Genomic DNA, 20,872 nt, shown 5'->3' on the forward strand with positions numbered 1-20,872 from the left:
TAAAAAAATGTATATTTACAAAAAAAAAGAAAATGTAAAGGGTGTAAGCAGGGGGACAAGCCCCCCCTACACCCCCCGCTACTTAAATATGCCAACTCCAAGATCGCACTTCAGTGTGCTACAGTGCGGAAATGGACAATTTCCCATTTCCTACACTGTAGCACAAGCTTGGAGTTGGTATATTTAAGTAGCGGGGGATGTGGGGGGTGCCGGGGTGCTTGCTCCCTGCTTACACCCTTTAGTTTTTTTTTGTTGTTGTTTAGTTTTGTTTTTTTTTAATTTTTTTAAAATATTCGAACATTTAAATGTTCAATCACTAAAGGTCTATCTTTAGTGATTTGAACATTTAATCATTTGAATATTTAACACAGACCCTGAATTGATTGCAGTCTCATTTCTCAGAAACAGCTGCTGCCCAGTTCATGAAAATGCTGCCCTTATTGGCCTGCAGCAACATTGTGCTGTGAGGCCATGGTAGGCACAGGTGCTGATATCATGCACTTTTGTATTTTCTAATGCATCCTTCATGTTAATGAGGCACATTCAAATGAATATTCCTGAATAATGTTTTTTTATTGTGCCAGTAACCAGCGTTATGCTAAGGAGCTCATTCAGCAATGTGAACTTGCATGAGGACCTATAAAGCAGGCAGGTCAATGCCCCTTACATGGATGAGGGGAAATATATTGCATTACTGTTGACAATAGAGGCACTAAAGAGTGAAGCCCAGCACCTTCATGTCACATCATTTCTTTCTGTACTAAGCAAATGTGGCACCTTGTCTGGTCTCACTAAATACCTGCCCAATGCTGACCATCATGTGTTTGACCATGAGAGGGCTGCCATACTTCCCTGGAAAGAGTCCTAATGATAGCATTGGCTTCTAAGGCACTGATATTAATAGGGCTCCTAGGTAGTATCCTAAAGAAAGTAAAATATTTATTTTTCTGCTGCTAATGGACTACCAGGAGTGCCTGACTGGGGTCTTCTCTGTGGGTCTCCAACATAGGTTCATAGGTCGATACTAGGCTATTAGCCCTAGGGCCTATATAAGCCTAGCCAAAAAGTGGCTTTCACCACCCAAGAAAATTATTTTTACAGTTGTATAAGAGTTTGAGTGTTGAAAATGGTAGATCTAAGTAGCAAGTATCCCACGATGCTCCAAGTTCATTGCTCACTGCTGCCACAACTTGACACTAATTGCAGGGAACCACCACCGTTCATGCATCTTGCCCCACAGATCTAGTTATAAGGTATATGACATTTGTAGTAATGCAAGCAGCAGATGCAATTGTCTGGTCTGTCACAATGTACCATAAATCTTGGACAATGCTGCCATAAAACAACATCCCCTTAATGAACAACCTTATGCTCAATAATGTCCTGCCATAATACTCCATCTGCATGGTAATTACAACACTGTATGTGGCATGATGTAAATGTGACGTATTCCACAAAACTCCACACTCACTATCACTGTGCACTAGTGCTTAAAGATCAACATTCCCTACAAGGAACAATCATCTGGCCTACATTCTGTCCCAGAGATTCACCTGCACAACAGTTGCCATAATGCACATAGCAGATATGACAGCACAGTGTCCAACACTGCATCATGCATCCTGGCCAATACTGTCCACAGTACAACATCTGCTGCAAGAAGCCTAGCATATTACCACACAGCTTAGTGTCTATGGTCGATGCAGTAAGTGACAAAAATCCCACTAGGTTCTATGCACCTTGGACAATGCTGACCACAGGATGGTAAGCACATTTCTTACCTACTAACCACATTGGCATTCAAAATAATAATGGCACAGCAGCACAGTATGTTGCTTGCAATGCAAACACAGACAGCGCTACATAATATGGCATGGATTGCCATAGCCATGTATAATGTAAAATGTTGAGCACAAATACACTATTTATGCATCCAGACAACCTATATAATGTCATGATAAGCCCAAATACACTGCAATCCATGTACATTTGCAAATAATAATTGCCTGTGTTTACAAATGCCAACCTTTCCTTATCATTCCAAATGTTTACCAGTTATAACACCATCACAAGTTAAAAATAAATAAAATGCAAATAAATAAGTGCATTAATTAATTATCAATTAGTTGACATAACAGTATAGTATACATCCTCCATTCTCACTGGTCTGTTTGCATGTGAATCAGATGAAACTTCAGAATGGTGAGTTCTCAGCTGTTTTAACAGCAGCCAAGAGGGTACTTTAAAGCATCTGGGTTTGAGTCCTAGTTAAAACATATTCTTTTTAAGTGCTGATACATCAGTTTACCTGAGTAGGAGTTCAGGGGATTTGCTGATGCATCTTCTTTCTCTGATTATATTTAAAATAAGCTAATACTTGTTAGAGTACACTTAAAATACAGTATGTAAAACATGTTTATGAGTACTGCAGCAATCACAGTACAATTTCTGAATGCTCAAACTGCAATATAAGAAAAATAGCATACAGAATCTGATAACAGGGATATACATTCTATGTTCCAACTGAATACCAATATAATGAATTATGTCCTTTTCCTGTGAATGTAGTAGACTGTTTTGCTGCACATACTTAATTCCATTTGGTTGTAATATGTATAAGTACTAACTGACATTCTGAAGTATAATCAGAAAGTCAAATGTTATACAGTAAGGCATAGCTCTCAAACGTTTCACACAGATATCAGGGGCAAAGTGCAAAATAATGACTGACACAGAGCTAAATGAGGGATTAATTTTGAGCTGGTATAATTCACTTAAAAACCTTTTGAATAATAACTCCTGTATTTATATGCGTCCTTTTGAAGACTAAAATGTCTGCAGCGGTAATTGTTGCTGCAGTTTAGTTCTTATCACCACTGATTTGTCAAAAAATGGCAAAAGTGTACAAGAGGTATACACAGCTTACTTACAGGATTTGGTTCTCACCTTCAGTTCTTAGATGGGGTGCTTTCTGTCTGGAGACTTCATGCCCTCCGCGTGTGTGTGTGTGTGTGTGTGTGTGTGTGGGGGGGGGGGGGCAGGGTTCATATATGGAATTTCCCTCACTGCTCTAGTTTGTTCTCACATTCCGTGAATGCGAATAGATGAATGAAAGTTTTGACAAACATCACAAATGTAAAATGTACAGTGCAAACTCTGAAAGAAGAATCCATGATAGTTTTGAAAATGGGGGTCAGTTCAAAGCTTGGCCAAAAGTCTTATGCTACCCACCCACCCAAACTAAATTAGTGGTTTATCTGTAATACAAGGAGCTATATGAGTATGGCTACCTTCATGGCTATCTCATTTGAATTCTTTTTATGACATCGACATACCTCCAGAAGTAGGAATTAGCTCCTATGAGCTGAGCAAAATACTGCCCTTACATAAAAATGTCTCCTGTTGTATGTATGCTACCTACCTCACCTAACTTTGTGAATCATTGTCCAGCAAAACTGAAAGATTAACTAAAGAAATGCACCCATGCAGACAATACAATAAACAACTAATACTGCTGGCATGTTGATATAAGATACTTAATGTCCCCTGACATCCTAAAGCAAAACAACATCAGCTGCCAATATGTGGACTGTACAACAGTTCAAGACAACATTCATATGTTGAAAGCAAATGCATTAATTAATCAGCTGTAGCAGTATTATCATATTGGTGACATAAATAAGAAACACAAGTGACAAAGTGTTCATACCATACGTTATACAGTATACTGTAGCCATTTTTATAGAATAAGCTTTCTTGACATCTTAAACTAGAATGAAAAACATTAGCAATCCTACATGTAAGCAGATCAACCACCAGTAGCAAATGCAGTCACGTGACAAATAACATTGTGACTGTTGTTTCAACATCTTACCTCCATACAATAACATTCCTAAAATGACATTGGTAATGTTTTCTCTTTTTTCCAATGCATTCCAAACTACTTACTAGGCATTGCTATTTCACATGATAATCTCCTAATCTGTTACTTTCCAATTGTTTTTTACAAGAAAATAATTTGCAATAATATAGCCCATTTAAAATAATCCATTTGGGTTACCTATGAACAAACTTAAACATCTTCAGGAAGCCGTATGCTGTACTTAAACACAAAAGTCCATCACACATAGGTGTCTCCAAACCTCATCATACAGAGTGCAGCAACAGCACCTGCCTCATTATCCCAAGATAACACCTTTGCTAGACTTCCATTGTACCAGCCTCACCATTCCTATCACGAACCTAGAATCTTGCAGTGAAATATGACATCCAGAAATTCATACATTTCCTAGGAGACCAAAAATTTCATACAAAAATATTAGGTTGTAGGAATTTAGAAATAATTTTCTTTAGAATCATACTCCTTAGTTGCAAGTTTTAACATGATTTTAGTTTAGTTAGTCCCCCATTATGCTAGTCAATGGAAAACAAACACGAACAAATAGTTAAGATGTCTTTTAAGGGCTTTGACATAAACAAACTGGAGGTGGTGAATAATACATGTTATGGTTATTACAAGATATATTCCATATAGTTCATATCAGAATGATTCTTGGAGAGTTATAATAGTGAAGATATGGAGGCACTTAAAGGTATGTTAATCAACATTAATATGTGAATGTGGCATAACTGAATAGACGGACTTGAGGATTCATTAATAAGCATGTACAAATCATGCCAAAGGGTTCATGATCTCCCATCTTTGCCTGACATGAGGCATTGCTCATTGAATGTGTAAGACACTAAGTAACCCTACACATTTAGTAATATATGTTTGTGGCTAGTTTACCTGCTAGTGACCATGCTGATGTGCAGCTAGTATCTAGCACAGAGGGATGGTAAATAAGCTCAGCCCCAGTAGTTGATTATGCTCAGACTGCACATTACTAGCTATATCTTGAAATACATAAATAAGAGGTAGGGGAGACTAACAAAAAATGATTATAGTCTATAAATAGATGCATGTACAACCCCCCACTTATCATTATGAGGAGAACTCCAGAAATTATTGGGGCGCTCAAGGATAGATTTACATAATTTAAAAACATAAATGATAATTGAAAGAGATTAATGTGAATTTATCACACATTGTTTCAACATAAAAAAAAGAAGGCTACTCCTGCAATTATTGTTGTTAGACGCTAGTAAGCATAATTCAATCATCTTTATTGCAGGGTTACCACATTAAGAAAGACTTGAAAGGGACTAAGCTAAAATGCAACAAAATGAGGAAAGTTCATAAATAATAGGGACAGTTGTGATGACAAGAGTTGGCAAGGAAAGCTGATAAGTAGTGGACATTACATATATTGCAGGTAGTGCACAGTTGGGGAATTTTACTGGCATAGTCATGCATGTTGTGAAATTGAACAAAGGCAGTAATTTATAAAGAAATGAGCTGCTGTTTGAACATACATGTTAAACTATGTTAATCTTTTCCTTGCCTTATATGTACAAAGGAAACAAAAATGAAGATGCATTCGCAAATTACCCCATGTAAAACTGGTGACATATTGAGAAGATTAATGCACACCTATACGATCCATTTAATATAAGTGGTCATTGTGGAAACAATCACTTGTGGCAGCAACCTGCATGTTGTGAATGGTAGGAAGTCAGACTGTCAGTACATCCCAGGCAGTTATGTAGTGCAATACTGAAGGACCTGTCACATATACCGAACTGTCACTTTGAACAGCATATAACAGACGCGAATGCTGACTCCAGATGTCTGACTATAATGTAATGGAGATGTACAGAGTCACAAAATAGGGACATGGTCACTTGACATATATTAACACACAAGTTCTTCAGGGCAAAAGGCATGTAAAGCTGCTTCCTTGACATCTGGGTTGTGTGTGTGTATGAATGGCAGTATATGCTTTTGGCTATGATGTAAGTATGTGTCACAGAAAGACCACACATGAGTAGTTAGCCATAGAAAACATAAGCCGAAAACAGTTTGCATGCAAGCAGCATTGTGCAATGACACCTGCTAAACAGGAACTGTTTCACCCGTCATTTCAATTTGTCTGAATTATAAAGCATTTTAGCAGTGCAATCATGATATTATGTGTGTAATTCCTGCTGCACATGCCACACAATACTCATTTAAATACAGCCTGTCAAGGTGCATCTCTAAAACCAGTATGACATGTTGTAAATCACATTTTGTCATGAAATGAGCTTTCTTTCACATATTTGTAATACCTGCATGACAGTACACAGCCATAACTCATAAATAATTGCAACATGTAAACAATCCTGTTTTACTTTGTGATTTATTGATCTTTACTGTTAAAAAGAGGACTGACTGCGGGCGTCAGTGAGCGCAAAGAATTTCCAGATTTTGTCTGACTTTCAGATCTTGTATGGTCAGAGCAACAACTTTAGTGTACTTACTTTAGAATTTAGTTGTCTATTATTTGTATGATTTTTCTCACTGAAGTTGATTTCTTTTTAAATTTTCTGGTAACTGATTTTGATTATTCTTTTCTTTCATAATTATTTTAATCATTTGAAGCTGAATATGGATACCTTAAATAAGTATACCATTAATGATTTGCTAAAGCACAAATATCTTGTGTAGTATAATAAATGCTATATATATTTAAAAGTAACACCTGACAACACTCGTGATCTGTGCTCCTCATGTCAAAATTTGGATAATTTGCAAACCATTATTAGTAGTAAATCTAGACTTACTGATGACGATCACACTTGTGTAATTGGCACGGCTTGGAGAACTGTTGTTACATATATTAATGACTGGACTGGTGAGATAAATAATGTTAGACAAAGTGCAAATACAATATATTTAGGAAAGAATGTGTGTGTGTTGTCTGTAAGTATCACTAATCCTCTATGAAACAAGATGATGCCCCCTGACAACTTTGGAATTCTGGATACAAGTATTCGGCAATCTGAGGATTCAGAGTGTTTAGAAGGAAATAAATAAAAAAGAAACAAAGAAAGGAAGAAATTTACAACAAATGAACAAGGAATAAAAAAAACAAATAAATGTCTGTATATTAAAGACAATACATACTAAAAAGACACTGCTTTGCTACGTACCCCAAAGATTACAGGGAATGATAACATTTGTCAGAAAACCTTCAGTCTACAGAAAAAGGCAACATTTTTCCAAAAGAAAAGATAGAAAAAAACAGGCAATGGGCAGGTGAAAAGGAAGAAATCAAAATGTAATGTGGAAAAACATTACTGGAAGGAAAAAAAATGAGAAAGACAGATGCTGACAACATGGCTCAAGCTGTGGCTGTATAAACTCAGCTAGATGAAAACTGTATGCTTGCAAATGTAATACACAATGAAAATTGTGGGATTAATAAGACTAATGGTGAAGAAGATCATTTCTTTGTAACAACTGATAGAACAGATATTATTGAATTAGAAGTTGAAGATTCTTCAGATCTGGTCAGAAAAGATATTCTTGTAATTGGAGATTCAGTTATTAGAGGAACTGATGCTTACAATTGCTGAGAGGATAATGATCCTTGAATAGTGTTATGCTTGACAGGAGCATAAACAGAATATGTGAGATAAGCCTTAGAGTGCCTTAATGTAAGGAAGTACAGATCTGTTTTTATTCATGTTGGTACAAAGGATCTCATTTGCAAGGACTCTGACTGTTATTAAGGAACTTCACAAATCACATATAGAAAGGTTACCATGAATGAAACAATTTTTGGGTAAATGCCTGCATGAAAAAAATGTCCCATTCTAAAAAAAGGGAAATGTGTAGTGAATCTGAGCCTAATTTTGGGCACACATGCTTAGACCGGATGACATGCATTTGTCAAGATCAAGGAACATAATTTTTGCAGCAGACATTTTGCAATATTTGACAAACGCAATCCAGGATTTTTGCCAGGCTGAAAATTTAATAGTTCACAGATAGCAATATTTGATGCATCTCTGATGGTTGTTAATGGTAGGAGTGTTAATAATGTTTTTTTTCTTTTAATTGGGAAATTTGCTACAATCCCATAAGATAGATGTTATTGTTTGTGAAACATGGCTAAAGAACAATGACTGGAAACCAGTCCTCTCAGGGTATAAATGTTTTTGCTGTAACAGACATACTAACAAAAATCAGTTGGAGGTGTTATGATAGGGATTAAAGATAGTTATGAGACCTGTGCTTATTATATGTTTAGTGATAACACCAATACTATAGAATGTGTAACTGTGACAATAAATGCAACTCTGGAACATATAACAAATGTGGAGAGTATAGACTGCCAAAGTTAAGCACCGATGACTTAGAGGAATTCATATATTTCTTGCATGAAACACAGGAAGGAAGGGTAAAATGTTTGGGGACTTAAATTTACCAGAAACAGGCTGGAATAATATTGATTCAACAACATTATTAAGAAAATTATTCACAACGTATGTTCAGGAGCAACAATTGCTTCAGATTGCGAAAAAAAACTACAAGAGAACAGAACACACTATACATTGTTTGTGTTCCTAAAGAAATTACTGTTACCTCATGTCAAGTTTTACCACTGTTGATGTGCAGTGATCATGGGGTTATGAAGGTTAATTTGTTGATAGATAATTCTGCCAAACTGAAATCTAAACCAATGCAAGGAAGATTAATTATAGATTTTATGGAAGCAAAACAGTCACTATGGAAAACTAATTGGAGTGATACATTCAGTAGAAAAACTGCAGAGGGAATGTGGAAAGTTTTGAAAGAGAAATTGTTTGAGTGCAAAAAAATCAAAAAACTATGTTTAACATCAGAATCTAGGCATACAATGTCAGATATGAAATGGAAAAGAAGCCAAACTACAACTTTGAAAACTGAAATAAATAAGCTGGACAAACAAATTAAGCATAGTGTAAGACAAGACCAAGAAAAATTTGAAGAATATTTATATAAAGATATTGAGCATAATGGGAAACCATTTTATAGATACATAAAATGAGCATAATAGGAAACCATTTTGTAGATTCATAAAATGTGGAATGAGTAAAGACTTTCAAACTGATAAACTGTGTATAGATTCTAAAATTTATTCTCAGACACAACAGCTTACAGATATTTACAAAATCTTATGCAAAACAGTTTGGCTCCACAAAGGGGGTAATAAATTGTTCTAGTGACATCCAGGTAACCCCAGATACTGGAATCAAATTAGATTATATTGAAAAAGGACTATGCAAACTGGACCAAACAAAACACAGGAAGGATACAGAATTAATTATAACGACCTGAGAACACTTCAGCAAGAACTTATAGCACCATTATATCTGTTATTTACTAGGTCATGTAAATACAAGAAGATTTTTCAAGATTGGAGACATGCGCTTATCAAACCTATCTTTAAGGGAAAGGGAGGTAGAGCAAACCCTGAGCCATATAGACCCTTAAGTCTACTTTCATGTTGTGAAAAATAATGGAGAAGGTAATATTGGATAACTTATTGTCAAAACTGGAAAGGTTGGGACTTGGAACCATATATCAGCATGCATATGTTGAAAATAAATCTATTATCACCTGTAACATGATGTTCTATAACAATATAATAACAGTTATGAATAAAAAATTGTGCTGTGATATAATTTATATAGATTTAACTTCAACATTTGACAGGGTCATACAAAATCACTGATCAATAAATTAGAATAACTATGTATTGATGCACTGTTGATAAGATGGATAGTTGCATGGCTTACAAATAGGACACAGCAAGTATCACACAGCAACTGGACAGGTGGCATTCTTGGCTAAAATCAGGGTGCCCACAGGGCTCTGTCCTAGACCTTTACTTGTTTTGATTGTATTTTCAGACCTATCATTTTTACCCGAGGTGGTCTACAGTCTATATACAGATGACCTGACATTTGGTAAACTGATTTTATGTGTTACTGATAGGCCATGTCTGCAAAAGAACTTGACTAAATTGCCCATTTGAGCAGAGAAGAGTAATATGCTGATAAATACACCAACAACTAAGCATATGAGATTTGGGAGGCATAAATTGAAAGGTGAATATTTAATACAGCACACAATGATTGAAACTGTAGATTCATTTAAGGACCTGGGTATATGGGTAGATGTTTCTTTGAGTATTTTTGATTATATCAACCAATTGATTAATGATAGTCATAGAATTATAGGTTGCATTAAACAATTTATAAAGTCTAGGACACCAGAAATGATGATGTCATTGTTTGTTAATTACACTAGACCCAGACTTGAGTATAGAATAACAATATGAAAACCTTATAAGAAAACAAGCATGAGTAAACTGGGATAGAGTGCACTGGAAATATATCAAGGGCATCCACGGATGTGAAAATTTAAGTTATTATGAAAGGCTAAAATGGCTGAACTTGTACAGTGTCTCCTATAGTTATATATATTTAAGAGATCTTATTCAGATATATAGAGCATTTAGCAGCACTTACTTCTAGGAATGTTTTGGGTGATCAAAAAGTACTAGAGAATCATCAGACAACCTTTGTAGAAGATTCTATAGGAATGAGGAGTGTACTAATTGGTTCTCTGAGGGAGCAGCTGATGCATGGAACAGACTACCAGATTACATTAAAGCAAACACTAATTTAGATATTTTTAAGAACAGCCTGGACACTTATTATGGGAACAACTGTTCTGGTGTAATGGCAGGCTAGAAAGTGCCTGTGTTTGAAATATTTGTATGTATGTATATATGTGTGCATGTATATATGTGTGTATGTATGTATGTATGTATGTATGTATGTATGTATATGTATGTACAGTAGCATCAAATACAGTGAGCTGCTCAAACTTTACATTTTATATAAAACAGCTGAATACAGACTTGTAACAATGTTGATATCCTCCACACATTGGTCTCTATCTCCACAGTGATATTGGCAGAACCAGCCAACTGGAGACCAATTCGAATAAGTTTATGACAAATAACAAAAAATACATTAACTGTTCCATACCATTGTTTACTTAATGTGCTTTTTGCTAAATAGCACACATCTAATTCATGATTATACTGGGCATGTTTGTGAGGAATTAAAGCAATAAATGCATAAACATCGCCTACCCTCTCTTCAGATGTAAATGCTCCTCCTGAGTGGAAATGTATACATCAGATGTGTGAGTGAAGCCAGTCCTACCTCACAAAATCATAACAAAGTATCATTATACAGGTTCTATCACACTTAGTGACCACTTTGCACACTGACACACATAAAGACATGCTAAATAAGCCATTACTTTTTTTAACCACTTTATTATGAACAAAATAATAGAAGACAATCAGCAAAGGAGTTGAACATGTGCAATACAAGTCAAGTTACTCTTGCCCTAACTGATGATGCCACACAAGAATGTACAACACATTTGCTATACAACACATATTTGAAAAGATTATATTAGTAGTGTGTTGGTATGGTTATGCATCCCCTAAAATGTAGTCTGAGGCCTCAAAATATTTTGTTCACACAACTGTGAGTTAGACATATCACCATCTGTTAGGTAAGCCACTGTTGTCAGTTACTGTTGTCTAATGCATATACAGTCCCAGATTTGAATATCTGCTTATCTAAGTCCACATGCTGTATAAGGCATTATTAACTGCATCCACCACACGAGATGTTTTATTGCAAGTGCCACAGAACACATAATGGAATGTGATCATCAGTGTGCTGAAACAGCTACTTTTGACATAAAATGGATAGAAAGATTTTGGGGAACTGCTGGATAAGGTACTTTTTTATGTCACTACACTTACATCCCGCCCCCACCCCCCATTAAGGAAACCACAGTAAATAATTTCTCCAAAGCCAACTTCATGCTTCTTAAGACAGAAGTGGTGAACTTCATGACATCCATGGAGATGGACAATACAATTACAACTGCTGAATCCTACACAAATGCACTCTATAAGCACTTACATGAGTGCATGGATTGTGCTATCCCAAACAGAACCAAGACGTATCCCCAAAATAAAGGAAGCCAATCTGGTGGTCCCTTGCCATAAACAAACTGTACAACAGAAGGAAGAAACTGTTGCAAAAGAGAGTAAAATCACATGAGTGGAGGAGTACCCTGGTCAGCCTCAGTAAGAAGCTGTGATCCCTTATAAGATCCTCCAAAGCTAGCTACGAAAACAAAATCACCACTAATTTCAAGGACAACCACAAAGCATTCTATAGCTATGTCAAGAATCTCGATGGCAACACCCAGATCTGCTCTGAGTTACAGCACAAAGGCAAGAAAATTACAAAACCAACTGATATTGCCAACATCATGGCAGATAGGTTCAGTGCTAAGTTTACCCCCCTCTCACCCCCTAAAAGGCCCATATCTATACAGGAAGAATGCAGAGTCACTGTAATAACAACTATGCAGGTAAAAGCTGCACTCTCTAAAGCCAAAAACACAGCATCCATGGGACCGGACAACATCCCAGGCTGCCTTTTACACGAACTTCAGAATGAACTGGCTCCCCACTTATGCACCATATTCAATAATAGCCTCACATCAGGCTTTGTGCCCACTGAATGGCACACAGCAACAGTTATCCCACTCCGCAAAGGGGGAGCCACCACTGATCCCGGGAACAATCGACCCATTAGCCTGACGAGCCTGGTCTGTAAGGCCATGGAACGTATCATCATGGAACTCATAAACAAAGACATTGGTAACCTCCAAACTCTGGATCCCAACCAGTTCGGGTTTGTGAAAGGCAGATCATGCCTCCTGAACCTGATCGACTTCTTTGAGGCAGTCACCAAAGCTTTAGATGAGGGTAAGGAGGTTCACACAGCCTATTTTGACCTCGCCAAGGCTTTCAACACCATCCCCTATTCTGGAATTATAGCTAAACTAACTAAACTAGGTATCAATCCCTACATCACAAGATGGGTTGCCAACTGGCGCACTGAGGGAACCCACACTGTAAAAGTTGCAGACTACAAATCTGACCTCAAAGCAGTGACAAGTGGTGTACCACAGGGTTCCATCATGGGACCTCTCCTGTTTGGTATCTACTTCTCTGAAGTACAGGCTAGCACAGAAGGCCTCTGGCTAACGAAGTTCACAGATGACTGCAAACTAGGAGTCATAGTCAAGTCCCCAAATGATGTGGACATCCTACAGAAGGGCCTCTCTGAGACAGATGCCTGGTGTCAGAGCCATGGCCTCAAGCTCAATGCCAAAAAGTGCAGTGTCATCCCCTTTGGTAAAAACTCTGTACCCATGAACTACCACATAGGCAGCAATCTACTTAACACCGAATGTGTGATAAGAGACCTTGGGACCCAGGTGGACAGTAGTCTCTCCTTTGATAGTCACATCACCACAGTAGTCAGGAAGTCCTTCTACGTGGCACACCTCAACATAAAAGGGTTCTCATCCAGGGAAAAAGAGGTCATTGTTCCCCTCTACTCGACACTCATTAGACCCATTATAGAGTACAACACCCCTTTTGGAATGTACCTCACAAGACATCTGCAGCAGCTGGAAAGGCCACAGAAGTACCTCACAAAGAGGATTACTGGCCTCAAACAAATGCCCTACACTGACCGCCTCAAAAAACTCCAGCTTTACTCCATAGCATATCGCCTACTCTGAGGTGATCTCTGCCTAACATTTAAAGCTATATCAAACCCAGAGCTGTTGGACATGCTACACCTAAAGAAATCCCAATCTCTCTGAGCTACATGCTTTAGGGACCTAAACCTTGTCACCACAATAAACAGGACATGCTGGAGGGATAGATTCCTGTCCCAGAGACTTCCCATACTCTGGAACAGGCTACCCATCTATGTCAAGCAAAGTTCTTCATTAGCACTCTTCAAGAAAAAATCTTGATGAGTGGATGGGAATTAGGAAATACACCCCGGGGATCACTTCTGTGTCTCTGCTTGACAGTGGCACAGGAAAATAACTTTCTTGGGGGCATAAGCCAGGGAACCTTGTTGGCTAGGCTTACATAGGCCCTTGGGCCAATAGCCTAGTACCTACCTATGAACCTATGAACCTATTATATTGATCTCGCTTGATTTGAGCACTTGCCTAAGTACACAGTCTAGAGAACTATGTATTAAATGTAAGACAGAACATGTTTGACATGTCTTGTATAATTGGAGGTATATACACAACAAATGATGTATAATCCAGTCATCTCTGTCACTGTAGTAACATACACACTCTTGTAATATTCAGTGATTCCTAGTTTTGAGCACCTGCCTGCTTAAGTGCTTCAGAGCATTGTATCAGTCTCTAGTGCCACAGGAAAAGTCTTGCCAGAAGTATGAGATAGAGTACATTTGAACAGATGGCAACATCATTGTTTAGCAAAGCAGATGTCTGAGCTGAAAGGGACTGAAACTGATGAGAGAGCCCTCTCCAATTTTAAATCTGTACATCACACACACACATTGATACAACTGAGTCATTGCTGGATTTTAACACCTACATATCTAAGTACACTAGCCAATGTATATTGTTTCACTTGCAAGCACTACTAGAGAAGTCTGATTACAGGTATGACATAGGGTACATTTAAAAGCATTACATTATCAACGTGTAGGATTTTAAATCTCAAAATGCACGCGCTCGAAACACTCCTAAGTATGGAGAACGTCAACATCTGTGCAGTATTTGAAACCTGGTTCAAGGCTCCAGAGAGCACTCCAGCACTACTGGGCTACAACTCATACCACACATTTCAGCCACAGAACACGGACCGAAACACAAAAGGAAGGGGTGCATCCATATTCATCAAGGATACCCACACCTCCAGGTTAGTGGTGCAGCATGATACCTCTGAGATCATCCATGTGCAACTAACATTGGGCAAATCTGCAATGCAAATTGTGGCCTGCTACAGATCACCCTCCATGACCCAGGACCACCACTCCACCTTCCTGGAGACACTGGAAAACATGAAGGCCCTACTGAACACCCTGATCTCAGGAGATTTCAATTACCCTACCATTAACTGGGAAAACTACTTGAGTACAAACTCCCAGACTCAGCGCTTCCTGGAATTGATCAACTCAAATGCCCCGGATCAGCTGGTAAACTCCCCTACCAGAGGCCACAACATATTGAACCTGGTCATCACCAACATGGGCGACAGATACTCCATACCAGAGGTCAACCCATCACTGGTTAGATCAGACCATAAACTAATCACCCTGGATGTCCACACCCCACCACCACCCCAACCAAGGAAACCACAGTGAAAAACTTTTCTAAAGCAAACTTCACCTTACTTAAGTCAGAGGTGGTAAGATTCCCAGCCCCCATGCTAAAGGATAACACTGCCCAAGATGCAGAATCCTTTACAATTGCACTCTATGAGCACCTACAAGGATGCATGGATCGTGCCATCCCTAGCAAAACCAAGACTCACTCCCCTAAGAGAAGGAAACCAGTCTGGTGGACTCCTGCCATAAACAGGTTATACAACAAAAGGAGGAAACTAGTTCAGAAAAAAATCAAATCCCAAGAAGGAAAGACATCCCTGATCAGTATCAGTAAGAAACTAAGGTCCCTCATAAAAATCATCCAAGGCTAACTTCGAAAGAAAAATAGCCAAGGACTCGAAAGATAACCACAAAGCCTTCTTTAGCTATGTCAAAAATCTAAGGCAACTCACAGATATGCTCTGAGATAATGCAAAATAGAACAAAATATATTGAACCTACTGATATTGCCAACATACTGGCAGATAGATTCAGTGCAAAGTTCACCTCCCTCTCACCTTCAAAATGGCCCACAACAATACCGGAAAAGTGTAGTGTCCCAGAAATCACAGAAGCACAGATGAAAACAGCCCTTTCAAAAGCCAAAAACACAGCATCAATGGGGCCAGATGGTGTCCCAGGCTGCGTCTTGCACGAACTACAGAACAAACTAACCCCCCAGCTAAACACGCTGTTCAGCCTCAGCCTCTCCACAGGCTACATGCCCATAGAATGGTGCACAGCAATGGTTATTCCACTCCACAAAGGAGGAGCCACAAATGACCCTGGTAACTATCGCCCCATAAGCCTGACTAGCCTGGTCTGCAAGGCTATGGAGTGCATCATCAAGGAACTCATTAACAAAGACATTGGGAACCTCCAAACACTTGACCCAACCCAGTTTGGCTTTGTTAGGGGCAGATCATGCCTACTAAACCTGGTTGACTTCTTCAAGACAGTTACCAAGGCCATAAATGAGGGAAAGGTGGTTCACACAGCCTACCTTGGTCTCGCCAAGGTAGGCTCGACACCATTCCTCACTCGGGTATTATAGAAAAACTCACCAGCCTGAACATAAACCCCTACGTCACAAGATGGGTTGCCAACTGGCTTACAGACAGAACTCACACGGTAAGAATAGCTGGCTCCAGGTCTGACTCTAAACCAGTCACAAGTGGTGTCCCACAAGGCTCAGTTCTGGGACCCCTACTGTTCAGCATATATTTCTCAGAAGTACAGGCAAACACAGGAGGACTATGGCTAACCAAGTTCGCCGATGACTGCAAACTGGGAGCCATAACTGACTCTCCGGCTGACACGGACATCCTCCAAAAAGGCCTTACTGAGACAGAGACCTGGTGTCAAAGTCATGGCCTCAAGCTAAATGCCAAAAAATGCATAGTCATCCCATTTGGGAAAAACAAAACACCCACAAATTACCACATAGGCGGCAGCCCCCTTAATACAGAAGAGGTAATAAGAGATCTGGGGACCCAGGTAGATAGTAATCTCTCCTTTGACAATCATATTGCCAAAGTAGTTAGGAAATCCTTCTATGTGGCCCATCTAATTACTAAGGGGTTTGCATCTAGAAATAAAGAGGTTATAGTTCCCCTCTACTCGTCACTCAGCAGACCCATCATAGAGTACAATGCCCCATTTGGGATGTACCTCACAAGACACTTCCAACAGCTTGAAAGACCACAAAAGCACCTCACCAAGAGGATTACTGGCCTCAAACATATGTCCTATGCAGCCTGACTGAAAAAACTCTGGCTGTACTCAGTGGCATATCGCTTACTCAGAGGTGATCTCTGCCTGACTTACAAAGCCATGTCCAACTCAGAATTGATGGACATGCTCCACCTAAAGAAATCCAAGTCACTGCGAGCCACGCGCTCTAGTGAGCTAAACCTCACCACAACAATGAATAGAACATGCTGGAGGGATAGATTTCTGTCACAGAGACTCACCATGCTTTGGAACAAAATTCCTAACTACATTAGGCAGAGCCTCTCACTAACACTCTTCAAGAGAAGCCTTGATGAGTGGATGGGTAACAGAAAGTACACCCCTGGGATCACTTCATTGGCTCTGCTTGACAGATGCTCAGTTAATTAATCAATGGGGCGGCGAAAGCTGACACTCTCTGGCTAGGCTTCTAAATGCCCTCGGGCAGATAGCCTAGTACCTACCTATGAACCTATGTTGCAAAGCAGATTTTGGGATAAAATGGGAAAGCCCTTTCCCAGTGTAAATCTACACATTTGATCTGTGGGTGAAGCCATCCCTACCTAGCTCTAGAATCACACACTCTCACACACACACACACACACACACACACACACACACACACACACACACACACACACACACACACACACACACACACACACACACACTGATATACTTGAGTCATTGCTGGATTCTAACATCTACCTAAGTCAATCACAAGCACCACAGGAGAAGTCTAACTAAAAGTCTGAGTTATAGCACATTTAAAAAAATGGCCTCATCAGTATGTTGCAGGGCAGATGTTTGTCCTACAAGGGAATACAATTGATTGGAGATCTCTCTTCAGATGTAAATGCTTCTCCTGAGTGGAAATGTATGCATCAGATGTGTAAGTGAAGCCAGTCCTACCTCATACTAGCGTCTCTCTGACACACACACACACACACACACACACACACACACACACACACACATACACACACACACACACACACACACACGCACATTCATACTAGTCTGCCACTGTTGGATTTGAACACCTACTTATATAAGGTACACAGTCTAGAGTACATTGTAGTAACCATCAGGGCCATAGGAGAAGTTTGACTAGAAGTGTAAGGCAGCACATACATGTAGCGTACATCACATGTTTGAATAAATAGGAGTGTATCTTGGCAGGCAGACAAAACAACAATGTGCTGACAATGATGCATTACATACTGCAGTGATAACTCATACATCACTTCATTCACATACATTGTGGTACTGTGAATGATATCTTAATGTTTCACACTATGTTGTATTGATCATCTAAAAATGGATGATAATCATGGTCTCAAAAACTGGAATGACATTCAAGCTTTCATAACTGTTCAGCTCATGATCATTGTATACAAATGTTTATAAGGTGGTGTGTCACTGGCATTATTTTTTAGTGTTTGTAAATACAAAAGAAAAACTTCAAACACATGAAAGTACACTCCTTAATACCACTCATCGAGTATGCAGTCAGATGTTTCACACCACTATACATCATTTGCAAGTGTAATGTGTGGGAGTGCAAAAGTAATTTATGGTATGTAGTGTTTAGACAGCCTTGCAGAGGACCAGTCATATCTGGACTACAGCATGCCAATAAAACATACATACATAACACCAGGCATTGGTATTACTTTTTTATTGTCAAAATTGCTTACTGAAGTGAACTGCTGACAAGCTCATGTACATGAATGGTGGCAAAGTATTAGTGCACGCATAATTATTTTTGGAGTTTTTTAACTTATAAGATGAATTAGCAAGGGTCTGTGGTGCTCCATGGCAAGCTACTCACAAATAAAGAGCACTGGCATGTTTACAATTTTGATTCTAAGCCATTTCAGAAAAAAATGTATGTTTTGTTAATGTTTTCTGTATCATTTACATGTCATGATCATTGCAGTAAAGTATTGATTACAATAGATATTACAGTGGCATACTTGCACTGTCCTCATATTTGCTGACTGTCCATGTGTTTAAAGCATGATGATATTGTTGTGTTCCTTTAGATTTTTTATCACATCACTGACTACTGAAGTCACTAAATGATAAACTATATCTATGTGTCAGACTTTATATCCTTCTAGAAATTCAGGTTAACTCCAAATATTTTATCCCAGCACATTCTAAGTATATAGGAGCAATGATTTGAACCTGTGCCCTGTGTTTTAGAATTTATCCTCACATTATTCCTGGCTTTAACCCAATGTCTTACCCTTATAGCTGGGAAGGCATGATGAGGGTTGGGATAACTGTGAACCACATAAAGGATCAATCAGGATATTGCTGATAGAATAACATATGTATCCATTATTTCACAAGGAAAATCTTATGAGAAATGAAAATATTCATAATTTTAGGGCTGGTGATTGATTTAAACATCTGCCAATCTATACCAACAGCATATGAACATGGGCATTAGGTAATCACACCAGAAAGCTAGGCAAATGTCTAGTGTTAAAACACACACATTTGAAGGGACAATGAAAACTACATGAAGCAAGGGAGTATGTGTGCAGCATACTATATAACAGCAATGACAACTGAATATCCTATATGGTGTACATTTAACCCTGCAGCCTATGCAACATGTTATAAAAACTGTCTCTTCATGGTGCTACCTGTCTTTCTTTCTATAACATAGCAAGACTAACCACAGTAGCACAAGTGGTAGTAGACTAATATGGCTGAAGGCAAAAACCTACCCATTTTTGCCCTAAGATGTGCATTGTCATTTAGCATCAGCTAGCAATGTTGTTCCATGCCAAACATCATTCGGACTCTGACAAGAGAAAGAAAGAGATAGAGATAGATAGAGAGAGAGTGAAAGAGAGGAAGAGAGAGAAAAAAAAGAGTTCAGGAAATTTCTGGCCATCTTTATGGTGTTTGAATCTTTTTGTTGTCATCATAATAATTCTGCTATTCTGCATATGATAAAGGGTTTCAAATAGGACACAAGCAGGAGTAGGATGGTAGTACAATGATTAATTCATAAGCTGGAGGCTAGTGGGTTAATAACATATATGACCAACATTTCTACACATAATATTAATATGAAAACACATCCAATGATGTTGGAGATACTTCTGGATTTGAACACTTGACACTGTGCAAAAGCATTCTACAGACCTGTTCAGTATATGAGCAGACCACACAGGAACTCCTACTTTATATAATAAAACTCACACATTTGAAGGGACCATGAAAAATGAGTGAATCAAGGGAGAACTTGGGCATCAGGCTTCATCACAGTAATGACAATTGCAACATCTCATAAGGTGTACATCACATCCTGCAGTCTAATAAACATATAAAAGTAACTGCCTCTTCATAGTGCTTTATTTCTATAGCCCAGAGAGGCTACGCAGACCTGTGTGACTATAAATGAAATATTTCAGTCAAAGGTAAAATTTTCAGTTGTTGTTATAGGACATGAAAAGTCATATACCATAACTTAGTATTTGTGTGCAATGGTCGGCATTCAGCAAATGCTGAGGACCAAAATTTATGTTTTTTTTATGGGCCATCTGTGTGTTGTGTGTGATTATATTTTTTCATTAGATTAAATGTGTGGAAAAGGGTTTTTAGGACAGTCATGAAAGAGGGAGCAAGCAGAGATATGATACACTGGGAAGAATAAAGGAGTATGCAGGATGGTGGAGGGGCAGTACCATAGCTATCCACTTCTTCACAAGATAACCGTGTACTTCTACAAATAATTTGCGAAATTGGCATAGTCACCACATCAAGTCTGTATGACAACTTAATAATGTTATGTGGCTAATTGGGCAAAATCAAATGGGTCAGATAGACAATAGGTGAAATTGAGAGCCATGTACTTGGGGTATTTTTAGTGAGAAAAAATCCCATT

Source organism: Protopterus annectens, chromosome 3.part0, assembly GCF_019279795.1.
Source record: "Protopterus annectens isolate FY-2018-M chromosome 3.part0, PAN1.0, whole genome shotgun sequence".
Lineage (NCBI taxonomy): Eukaryota > Metazoa > Chordata > Ceratodontiformes > Protopteridae > Protopterus > Protopterus annectens.